Raw genomic sequence first — 12,551 nt, forward strand, 5'->3', positions numbered from 1 at the left:
TACCCAGGGGCACAGTCCTGAGGGGACACAAAGGGTAGAAAAAAAATGAACAAACATTCTGCTTGAAAAATGCATAAAGGACGTGAACAGATGTTTCTCCAAAGAAAACATACAACTGGCAAACAAGCATATGAAAAGAAAGTCAACATCACTGTCACTAGGGAAGTACAAATCAAAACCACAGTGAGATACCACTTCACACCTGTCAAAGTGGGGCTACCATCAAAAAACCAAAATAACAAGTGTTGGTGAAAACGTGTAGCAGTCAGAACCCTTGTGCCCTGTCGGTGGGGATGAAAAATGGGGCAGCCCCTGCAGAGAACACTGCGGGGAGATCCTCAAAAATTAGAAACTGAATTACCACATGCTCCTGCAATTCCATTTCTGGGTATATGAAGTGTTAAAGTTCATGGAAAGATTCATATTATCCTTTAATTCTGTTTTTCTGTTAACATTTTGAAGACCCTCATATGTCCAAAAAATTGAAAGCAGCATCTCGAACAAATATTTGTACACCCATGTTCATAAAAGCCTTATCCATAATAGCCAAAAGTGGAAGCAGCCCAAGTGCCCATCAAAAGATGGATGGATAAATAAAATATCGTATATCCGTACAAAGGAATGTTATTCAGCCTTAAAAAGGAAGAAAATTCTGACACATTACAACATGGATGAACCTCATCGTTCATCTTTATTATGCTAAATAAAATAAGCCAGACAGTAAAAGACAAATACTGTGTGATTCCACTCATATGAGGTACCTAGAGTGGTCAAGTTCAGAGACAGAAACTGGAATGGTGGCTGCAGGGGCTGGGGACAGGGTGGGATGGGGACTGCCGCTGAGTGGGTGCCGAGTTCCACTTTGCAAGATGAAAGCAGTTCTGGAGATGGGTCACAGTGTGAATGTACTTGACATTACTGAACTGTCCACTTGAGTGGTTAATATGGCAAATTTGATGATATGTATATTTTACAAAAATAGAAAAAATGTTTTTAATTCAAAAAGAGAAAAAAAATGATATAATAGGTACACATGAGTTCTGTTCATCACTTGGAGTTGCTGGAACAAACACATTTCAACTCAAACCCAGGGAGCAGATTTTAGCGGAAGTCTCCTTACCTGACATGAAAATCCAGCTGTGCCAGGGGGACAGAGACAGTTTTCTAAAAGGGACGCTGCCTCCCTCTCTTGGTGCAGCTCTTCAGCCTTTCTGCCGACCTCCATCGAAATATTTGAGATTCTGTGCAACGCTGATGTTATGAAGTGAGAGAGGAAATGCTAACAGTCGAAAGTTTTATAGAAACATTGCTGCTGACATAATATTTGCGTGTATGTGAGACCACGGCCTTCCTCCCAGTTCCGAGTAGCTCCTACTGACGACTGTAAATGAACTGTGTTCATGCGATTAGTACTGTCGTGTCACAGCGACGGTCCTCAGCCAACATTTTAGAATTTAAAAATAATGTTACAGAAAGTGCACGGGGAAGACCTCTTGAAGAACTGGTTTGGCCAAGACTTGATGGCTTTCTTTGCAGGCTAAAGTGTTAATGAGTAGGTGACATTATTCTTTACACATTGTTACAAAGAAATGGGCACTGCTGTTTGCAAGGGCAGAAAATAGCAAAAAATGTGTATGTTTTTTACATTTTATCTTTGTTTAAGACTCCACCATCGTGTACTTCCATTTTAAATCCATGTTAGCATGGTAGGTGGAGCATTTATGTCACACTTCACACATTTCATAATGATATTAATATGCAACAAGGTTTTGGTAAGGAATGAAGATGTATTAGTGAAGATAGTAGGTGATGGCAATAAAGTGAGTCGAGTCTGTCCAGTTTGGTTTCAAGTAAGAAAAATATTCAAAATTCTAGAAGATTTCAGTTACCTGCTTTGCTGTAATCCTTGACCATATGATGCCTTAATGGGAATGTACTCGATATTGCTAAAAACGGACATAAAATCTGAGCGTGTGACAGGTTTTTCAGAAACAGAGTTAAAATATTTCCAAAAATTCTGTGGATGAGAAACATGTTCAATCAGGTTCAGAGTACAAATTCTCCAAGGCATTATGAACTCACAAAGAATGTGTTTCTTCTATAAATTTGTCCAAAGGTGAGCCCTATTCTGTGCATGTCACAAAGTTTAACTGAGGAAGAGCTGTAACTGCCACAGGGGCAGGCACAGTGCCAGTCTTATCACCAACAGATACACATTACCCAAGGCAGTGCCAGCCACACGGTGAACGTTCAATAAATATCTGCTGGAGGAATGAGCAGACACTTCCCAAACTGCAGCAGGTCTCCAGACTTCCGTACCGTTATACCTACACAGGCTGAGGCTAGTGTACTGAGATAAAGGATTTAAGATGCAATTCCCATTAAATTAACGTAAGCCCAACATATATTTCTTGAAAATATGAAATTTGAATAATTTTTAGAAATCTTGCTAAACCCATAGGAAATTTGATTCCAGGGTCTTGTTGCTCATTTTGTAAATTGCTTTGAGCTTTCGTTACATCCATAGCCACATTCGCACCCTAAGGCACTTATATGAAAGGATCACGACATCACCTCTTTCATTTCTACTTCCAGCTCCTGTCTCACTCCAGTCTCTGGGGCTGGTGCATCCGTGTGAGTGACGTGCTTTCTGGTCCGACCTCCTTTGAGAAGAACTTGAGGCTCGAAATTGGAGGTGCTGCTGCCATCCGAGGAAGAGAAGGCCTCGCTGTACTTTAGTCTGCCCCTGTAGGCCATGAGCTATCAGACAGTAAATGGTTGTTTACTTCTCTGACATGGCCTTGGTTAAAAACACCAGGAGTCTTCAAAAAGTTTAGGGAAAGATTAGTATTATCTTTTAATCCCAATTTTCCATGAACTTCTTGAAGTACGCTCATACGTGAGTAAAATATGTCGTCTAAAATTTACTTCCTTCTAATTCTACTTAATTATGGATTATTAAATTGACACAAGCTAAGTTCTTCTTGATGTCACCAACAAAGGTGAGCTCCAAAATGACAAATCAATATGGTAATTAGTTTCATGCTCCTTTGAATTAAACATTATCTATATCAACAAGAGCACTGCATGTGCACTAGTATTTGCAAATTTTCAAGATTAGAGTGAATTCACACACAGACTCTAATGTTTATATAAACCAAAGTGCAAGCAATACCTTTCATGACTTTTATAGTAGTTCCCTGCCCCAAAATGAGTGAGTTTCTTGAGAAGGGCTTCCCAAGGCATAGCACCTAGGCTTCTGTGGAACTTATATTTGTAAATACAATATATGTCTGTTAAATGACTGCTTTAGGAAGAAGAAAAGTAATATGACTTGAACTTTAAAAGATTTTTTAAATTAATGAAAAATTTTAAAGATCCATACATTTGGGAGGGTTTTTATAGTGTTAAACTTCTCCATTGCCACTTAGAACAGGAAATGAATAACCACATCTTTTACTGATAGGCCAGCACATACTATTGTGATTTTACATTATATCCATGTCCCCCAGGAAATAAGGACTGGGTTTGTGACTAACCTGGTCTCCCTGAAACTGCTCTGGCAGCCGCCAGTAAAACAGCTCTGCCTGGACATGGTGCCGGACTGTCACGGCGTCCAGTGGGACATCGGGGGCCTGGAAATACACCCCTTCGGTGGTGCCCCTTAGGTTACTCTGAGAAACCACACGCAGAAGAGGCTGATCTGAGCCCAGAGTCACCTGGTCATCAAAGGGAGAAAAAATGCACTTCAGAATATGAATTATCCACCCACACTGGATCTGTTAGATTCCACCACTGTTTCAGAGAGGAAACAGTGTCATTATTAAAACAGGAGTAAAGACTTTTTTCTTAAACTCAACCTCTGGATTAATATTAACTGAAAGTGCTTTTAAAGCTCCTGCCTTTTGGGTCAAACTACTGCTACACGGGAGCAGTGTTCAGTTATAGAGAGGAGACTGCTGAGATGTTACAGTTTTATTTCTCTCCAACTAAAGCTGCTGATAGATTAGCAAAGGAGCAACACCAAACGCCTTCAGTTCAAGCCCGATGTATTTCCTCGGACAGCAGAATTGGAGCTCTGATTCATATACTAACCCGCATCAGCTTTTTAGAGAGTCTGATGCCGTAAGAGCAACATTTAATGTAAGTATTTGAGTGTCCCTCCTACCTCCACCCCCTCCCGAGGGGAGAGGGATAAAAATGGACCATTTTAGCCGTGTGTGCCACTTACTGGGGTCCTCACGTGACCCTCCAACTCTGAGCAGAGGTGTGACAGCCCAAAGCAGAAGCATGGGTGCCACCCAAGGGGGTCATCCTCACAGAGAGCGAAGGTGCCAGGTTGACACTCAATGCACTGGAGGCCAAGGACATTCTCCTAAAGGACAACAAATAATGGACTTGTTTTTGCCTGAAAAAAAGAGATGCCATTTTCAAACAAACAAAAACAAAGTAAAACTCAAAAATAATTTTAGATTCACAAACGTCATGAAACCAGCTGTTTCCTTGAGCAAAGTCCCTAACGTCTCTGAGCATCGGTTCTTCCCACCAGCGACTCAAGCAGTGATCCCCAAGCGTGGCTGCTAATCAGAATCATCTTGGAAGCTTTGGGAAAATGCAGGTTCCCTGATGGGAATCTTCTGAGAAAGCCGTGGAATCGCCTTGAGTCCCCAGATGGTTCTAAAGATCAGTCAGCGTAGAGGAGCCCTGACCAAGGGATTATTAAGGCTGTCCCTGCTGTCCTCGTTGTCTGTAATGATAACTGTTATCATAAGGTAGAGTGAGCCCAAACTACGGAAACTGGTGTCTCCATTACTCAAAGACCATAATATCTACATGAGTCTTCCCTTCCTCGTGTCCGTTATCCCTGACTTCCATCTCACCCCCCATGGGGAAAGGACCAGAGAAGGTGCAAGGACTCCCTAATGAGAAAGGCCACTGGGAGAACTAATGGAAACGTATGAAATTAAAAATGATATTGAAATCTTACCTCCTGGGAAGATCATAAACACAATTTCCTTCGACCTGGACAGCACACACACAAAATAACTACCACACAGCTATAAAGCCCCCAGTCTTGAAGCCCTGTGCTACCTGTGTTACCTGTATATTCAAAATAGATCAGCTACTCAGCCCACTCGAACACATGATAGAAAACTCAGCGTGTTTTTCAAATCAGTTCCAGCATCTGACACTTGTAATAAGTAGTAAAAGTTCCATTTTGAGAATCTTCCATCATTTTAGAAAAGCATAACAGTCTCTAAACCCAGACGTGGAAGGAAGTGTGAACTCATTAGAGGAAGCATCTAAAATCTCACAGCTTATTTAAAGAGCCGAAAGCCCAAGAGTCACCACAGTGCTGACTGAGCAGGAGAGAGGAAGGTTGGAAGGTCCTGGCAAATACCTTGCAGGTGCAGGCACCGCTTTCCTGTGCACAGCTGCAGAGACCCTGCTCCAGGTCACAGGATGTCCACTGACATCCCCCTCAGGTCACAGTCACAGGGAACACCATCTGGGAAGTCTCTGTGACCCCGGGAGCACTGATCACAGCTCTGTCCACCAAAATCCAACTTGCACTGGCAATGGCTGGTGATCGCGTCACACTGATGGCTGGCTGACCCCTCATGACTGCAATTACAGGCCTGAGAGAGAGAAACCACGTAAGCAAAAAGGTGGCTTCTGTGTTTGCATGATGTGCACATATTTGGGCTAGAGGAAAATACAAAATGTGGGGAAACTATACAAATGAACTGATCTCTCTCTCACTATCTCGCTATCGCTACATGGATTTACCCTGCCCTGTGCCAACAGGAGATAAGGACTGCCCTGATTTCTGGACATGTCTGCATCTTAGTGACACATGCACACTGGGCCAGAACTATGCACTGATGTGCAATTTAATAGGTCAAAACAGTCTAGCAAAATATTTTAGAAGTCAAGTAATTTTTCCACTGTTTTCAAAACATAAGCTTAGTTTGTACATAACCAAAGAAAGTGACATGGAAAACTGCAGCCCTCACAGATTGGACATAAACCCCCCCAATAAAGTGACTTATGACTTCCACTTGGAAAAGAGTACACATTGCAGAATACATTTAAAGAGCATAAAACATTTTGGATTTTCTAACCATAGCTTTCAGAGCGAGGTTCAAAACCTAGAATAAGGCGTTTTAAGGGCGCTGCTTCCTCCACTTTGATTCCTATGACCTGCACTGTGCATTAAACATAAACCACAAAGCTATTCAGCAGGTTAAAACCAACAGAATGGCTAGAAGAAAAGGGCAGAAACTTGCTGCCAGCAGAGCAATGCAGACTAGCGCACCTGGCAGCCGTGCTGCGGGTCATGGCCCCAGAAGCTGTCCTCGCATTCTTGGCACTTCAGACCCTGAGTGTGTGGAGGGCAGACGCAGGTAGCCGAGTCAGGATTGCAGGTGTTCTGAGTATGTGGGCAGCCACAGGCTAAAAGACAGACAAGTATGAGCTTACAGATCGGGGTGATCGATGTCTTTAATGGGGCAAGAGTTGATGTTACAAGCTATTTCCCTTTTATTAATAATCTAAACCATTCTTCTAGATCCTAAAAGACACCTCATGATTCCCAAGACCCCTCCATGTCTCGCAGAGGTGGTTGTTCCTCTGTGTCAGGAGATGCTTCTGGCAGAGGATAATCAAGACACAGTGGGAGAAATACAGAGAAGACTGGAAAAGAGCTCGATGGGTGAGAAAAGCAGACAGAGCTAATACTGGGCATTACTGCATGCCGAGTGCCGTAGTAAGGGCTTTACGTACAACACTTGCAAGAACTTCTTGATGTACATGATAATGAGCTTCTCCATTTCACAGTTGAGGAAACTAAGGCTAAGTGAAGTTAAGCATTAATCTATGCTCACACCATTAGCAGGTGACAGAGCCATGACCAGAACTTATGCTTGGACCCTGACAGGGATCAGGAAACAGAAAACGAAGGTATGAAATCCTACATGTAAAGGAGAGCAAAAGTTAAAGGACGTAACAGAAGTAAGTCAGAAGTCAAAGGAGGGCTCAAAAAAAAGTCTGGAAATCACTACAGAGTGGCAAACAAAAATGCAAGTGCTTACGTGTGCAGCTACCATCCTGGTATGCACAGAAGCCAGGTGAACATCTGTCGCACCTTTCCCCAGCCACGCCTGGGACACAGTGACACTGTCCTTCATCCAAGCAGTCATCCGACACGGAGCTTGCTGTGCTGCAGCCACAGGGCAGGCAGCCAAGCCTCATGTCCATCCCATGGTAGCCATGCTATTTCACAAGAGGGGAACAATCATGGAGGCCAACATGTGTTTCAATAAGCAACTGCACACACTAGAATGTCAGCAAATCACACACAAGATGTCTGACAGAATCATAAAGTATTCATGACACGATTCACAGCATTCACCAGCCATGCTTAAGGAGTCAGCTCTTTCTGGCAGGAATTCAATTTCCAGAACAAGGGCTAAGGTGTCAATTACACATATCAATAACAAATACTTTAATTGTACGCAATGACCAGTAAGCATCTTACCAAGCACCAGTCACACTGCTGTCCAGTCACATGTGGTTTGCAGTCACAGAGTCCAGTCTCAGGATGGCCACCCTGGAAAGGGAGTCTTTTTCATGGCATTCACAGGATAACACAAATACACACAAGAAATATACGAACGGTCACTTCTGGGCTTGGTTATAGTTAAGATTCTTAATCCTCAAAGGAAAAAGTTTAAACATTCAATGTTTCAAATAACAAAACTAAAGAAAAATAATACTTCATAATAACTTTTAAAATATAGCATTTTCCTGAAAAGTAAACCAAAATAGGATTGGTGAAAGGAACCATCACAGAAAAAAAAAAAAATACTGAAGCTATGAGTAATTTTTTGAATTCCTTGAAATTTTTTAATCAATGTACATCAGCAAATTTTTATTAAAAATATACACTAGAGATTTCAAAATCAATTTAGCCATTTGCTCTCATTCCATTCACTCATATGTTTAATATTGTAAAGCTCAGTTACAACAATCTAGATAATATATGCATATTAATATTTCATAATTAAATAAAAAATAAAGTCCTTCATCTTTTCTAATTTATGCAATTTAACAGGTCTAAAAGAGAATCTGAAAAGACAGGCAGCAAAAGCAAAACAGACAAATGGGATTATGTCAAACTAAAAAGCTTCTGCACAGAAAAGGAAACAATCAACAGAGTGAAGAGACAACTTGCATAATGGGAGAAAGTATTTGCAGATTATGCATCTGACAAGAGATTCATATACAGAATATACAAGGAACTCAAACAATTCAACAGCAGAAAAGCAAATAATCTGATCAAAAAATAGGCAAATGAGCTAAATACACATTTCCCAAGAGAAGACATATGAATGGCCCACAGGTATATTAAAAAATGCTGAATATCACTAATCATCAGGGAAATGCAAATCGAAATCACAATGAGATATCATCTCACCCCAGTATTCTTTGTGCTCCTTACCCAATTTTTTTCCTAAACCCCTTCTTCCTCCCCCTTTGCCACTACTAGTAATGTACAAACTACCAAGACTGAACCAAGGAGAAATAGAAAACCTGAACAGACCAATAACAAGCAATGAGATTGAAGCAGTAATCAGCAGTGTCCTAAGAAAGAAAAGCACAGGACAGCTGGCTTTACTGCTGAATTCTATCAAACCTTTAAATAGGAATTAATTCCAATTCTCTTCAATCTATTCCAAAAAATTGAAACAGAGGCAACTTTCCCAAACTCATTCTATAAAGCCAGCAGAACCCTAATACCAAAACCAAAGATGCAACAAAAATGAAAATTACAGATCAATATCTGATGAACACAGATGCAAAAATTCTCACAGTATAATAGTGACCAGAATACACATCCGAAAAATCATGCACTATGATCAAGTGGGATTCATCTCAGGGATGCAAGGATGGTTCAGCATATACAAGTCAATAAATGTTATACACCACATCAGCAAAATCAAGGACAAAGACTGTATGATTATCTCAACTGATGCAAAAAAAAATCATCTATTTTTGACAAAAAAAATCACAAAATTCAACATCCCTCATGATAAAGGATCTCAGCAAATTAGGTGTAGAAGGAGAGTATGTCAACACAGTAATACCCATATATGACAAACCAATCACCAATATTATCCTGAAAGTGGAAAAACTGAAAGCTTTGTCCTTAAGAACAGGAAGAAGAAAAGGATTCCCACTATCACCACTTCTATTTAACAAAGTATTGGAAGAATTAGACAGAACAATCAGGCAAGAGAAAGAAATAAAGGACATCCAGATTGGAAAAGATGAGGTCAAACTGTCCCTGTTTACAGATGACCTAATTATGTGTGTGTGTGTATATATATATATATATATAAATTATATATAATATATATAAATATATAAATATATATTTATATATGATATATATATAAACAATTTTAGCAATGTTGCAGGGTACAAATCAGCACACAATAAGTCAGTAGTGTTTTTATACTACAATAATAAACTAGCAGAAAAAGAAATCAAGAAAGCACACCCATTTACAATAGTCACCAAAAAAATTAAGTACCTAGCAATCAATTTAACCAAGGAAGTGAAAGATGTCTTCAATAAGGATGACATAACATTACTAAAAGAAATTAAAGAGGATGCAAAAAGGTGGACACAGTCATTATTTTTGTCTTTTTGCTAATACCTATTCTAACAGGAATGGGGTGATATCTCATAGTGGTTTGAATTTGCATTTACTTGATGATTAATGATGTGAGCATATTTTACATAACTGATGGCCATTTGTATGTCTTCTTTTGAGAAATGTTTATAGAGTCCTTGTGCCAATTTTTTTAACCTGATTATTTAATTTCTGCTATTGAGTTGTTTGCATTCCTTTTCTAATTCAGATATTTACCTCTTATCAGATGCTTAGTTTGCAAAATTTTTAAATCATTTTTAGGTTTTTCTTCACTCCATTTATTGTTTACTTGGCTGTGAAAATCTTTTTACTTTTATGTAATCTCATTTGTCTATTTTTGCTTCTTATGCATGTGCTTTTGAGGATATTGGCAAAAAAATTATTGCCCAGAGCAATGTAATAGATTTTTCCCTGTTTTATTTATTTTTCTCTAGTAGTTTCATAATTTTAGGTCTTATATTTCAGTCTTTAATCTATTTTGAGTTGATTTTTCTATATGATGAGAGATAATAGTCTAATTTTATTATTCTACCTGTGAATATCCAGTCTCCCAAGATAATTTATTAAAAAGACTGTCATAACTCCGTAGTGTGTTCTTGTCATATTTGTCAAAATTCAATCATGTGTAAATGTGTGAATTTAATTCTGGGTTCTATATTTTGTTTTATTGGTGTATGTGTCTGTCTTTAAGCCTGCACCAGGCCATTTTTGTTACTACAGATTTGTAGTGTATTTTGAAGTCAGGTAGTGTGATGCCTTGAGCTCTGTTCTTTTTGTTTAAGGTTGCTTTGGCTATTAGTAGGCCTTTGTGATTCCATATATTTTTTAATATTTTTTGGCTATTTCTGTGGAAAATGTCATTAGTATGTTGAAAAGGATTGCATTGAATCTGTAGATAGCATCTTGTAGGATAAACAATGTAACAGTATTAATTGTTTTAAATTTATGAATACAAAATATATTTTTATTTATTTGTGTTTTATTCAAAGTTTTATCAATGTTTTCATTTTCTGTGTAGAGATCTTTTACCACTGTGGTCAAATCTATTCCCAAGTTTTCTTTTCTGGAGCTATTGGAAATGAGTTTCTTTATCTAGTTAGTTGATAGTTTTCTGTTAATATAGAGCTAAGTAGGCATTTCTCTAAGGAAGATATCCAAATGGCCAACAGACATATGAAAAAATGCTCAACATCACTCAGCATCCGGGAAATGCAAATCAAAACCACATTGAGATACCATCTAACCCCAGTTAGGATGGCTAAAATCCAAAAGACTATGAACTATAAATGCTGGTGAGGCTGCGGAGAAAAAGGAACTCTCATACATTGTTGGTGGGACTGCAAAATGGTGCAGCCTCTATGGAAAATGGTATGGAGGTTCCTCAAACAATTGCAGATAGATCTACCATACGACCCAGCTATCCCACTGTTGGGAATATACCCAGAGGAATGGAAATCATCAAGTCGAAGGTATACCTGTTTCCCAATGTTTATCGCAGCACTCTTTACAATAGCCAAGAGTTGGAACCAGCCCAAATGCCCATCATCAGATGAGTGGATATGGAGAATGTGGTACATCTACACAATGGAATACTACTCAGCTATAAAAACGAGTGAAATACTGCCATTTGCAACAACATGGATGGACCTTGAGAAAATTATATTAAGTGAAACAAGTCAAGCACAGAAAGAGAAATACCACATGTTCTCACTTATTGGTGGGAGCTAAAAATTAATATATAAATTCACACACACACACACACACACACACACAAACCGGGGGGGGGGAAGAAGATATAACAACCACAATTATTTGAAGTTGATATGACAAGCAAACAGAAAGGACATTGTTGGGGGGGAGGGGGGAGGGAGAAGGGAGGGAGGTTTTGGTGATGGGGAGCAATAATCAGCCACAATGTATATCGACAAAATAAAATTTAAAAAAAAAAAAGAAAAAAAAAAAAAGAAACACTACTGATTTTGTATGTTGATTTTGTACCTTGAAACTTTACTAAACTGTTTTATTAGCTCTAAAAGTACATTAGTGGAGTCTTTAGGGTTTTTTTATATACAAGATCATGTTATCTGCAAATAAGGATGATTTGACTTCTTCCTTTTCAATTTGCTTTTTTTTTCCCCCTAATTGCTCTAGCTAGGACTTTAATGTTGGAAAGATGTGGGAAAAGTGAACATTTTTATGTTTTACCAGATACTGGAGAAAAAGCTTTTACCTTTTCTTTGTACAGTGTAGTGGATTGAATTATGTCCCCCCAAAACTCATTGAAGCTTGAAATGTGTCCCCCAAATTTTATGTATTAGTAACTTAGCCCCCGCTGTGACTGTCAAGAGGGTGGGAAATCCTATTATGGTAATTGAAAGGTGGAGGCTTGAAGAGGTGATTGGATTGTAGGACCATGCCATAGTGAATGGATTAAAAATGGTGGTCAGGGGTGTGGTTCTGAGGGCTTTAAAAGAAGAGGAGAGTCTGCCTCTGTCTCTTGCTCTCTCTGCTCTCTTTGCTTCCATAACCTTGCAATGTGAGATGCTTGGGTCGCTGTCACCATTACTGGATGGACTTTGGACTTCCCAGCCTTGGAAACTGTGAGAATTAAATTTGTTTTTCTTTATAAATAACCCAGTTCCAAGTATTTTGTTATAAGCAATGGAAACGGATTAATACAGAAAATTGGTACCAGAGAAGTGGGGTATTTCTTATAACAAATACTTGAAAATGTGGCAGCAGCTTCAGAACTGGGTGTTAGGCAAAGGTTGGAGGAGTTTGGAGGACTCAGAAGAAGACAAAAAGATGAGGGAAAGTTTGGAATGTCTTA

At 39.2% G+C, this 12,551-nt stretch overlaps 1 pseudogene; it reads right to left on the reverse strand.

Annotated features, from left to right (window-relative positions):
• Positions 1 to 2,562: 2,562 nt before the first annotated feature.
• Positions 2,563 to 12,551, reverse strand: part of LOC134376091 (kazrin-like) — a 41,779-nt pseudogene continuing 31,790 nt past the window's right edge.

Source organism: Cynocephalus volans, chromosome 4 (genome assembly GCF_027409185.1).
Source record: "Cynocephalus volans isolate mCynVol1 chromosome 4, mCynVol1.pri, whole genome shotgun sequence".
NCBI lineage: Eukaryota > Metazoa > Chordata > Mammalia > Dermoptera > Cynocephalidae > Cynocephalus > Cynocephalus volans.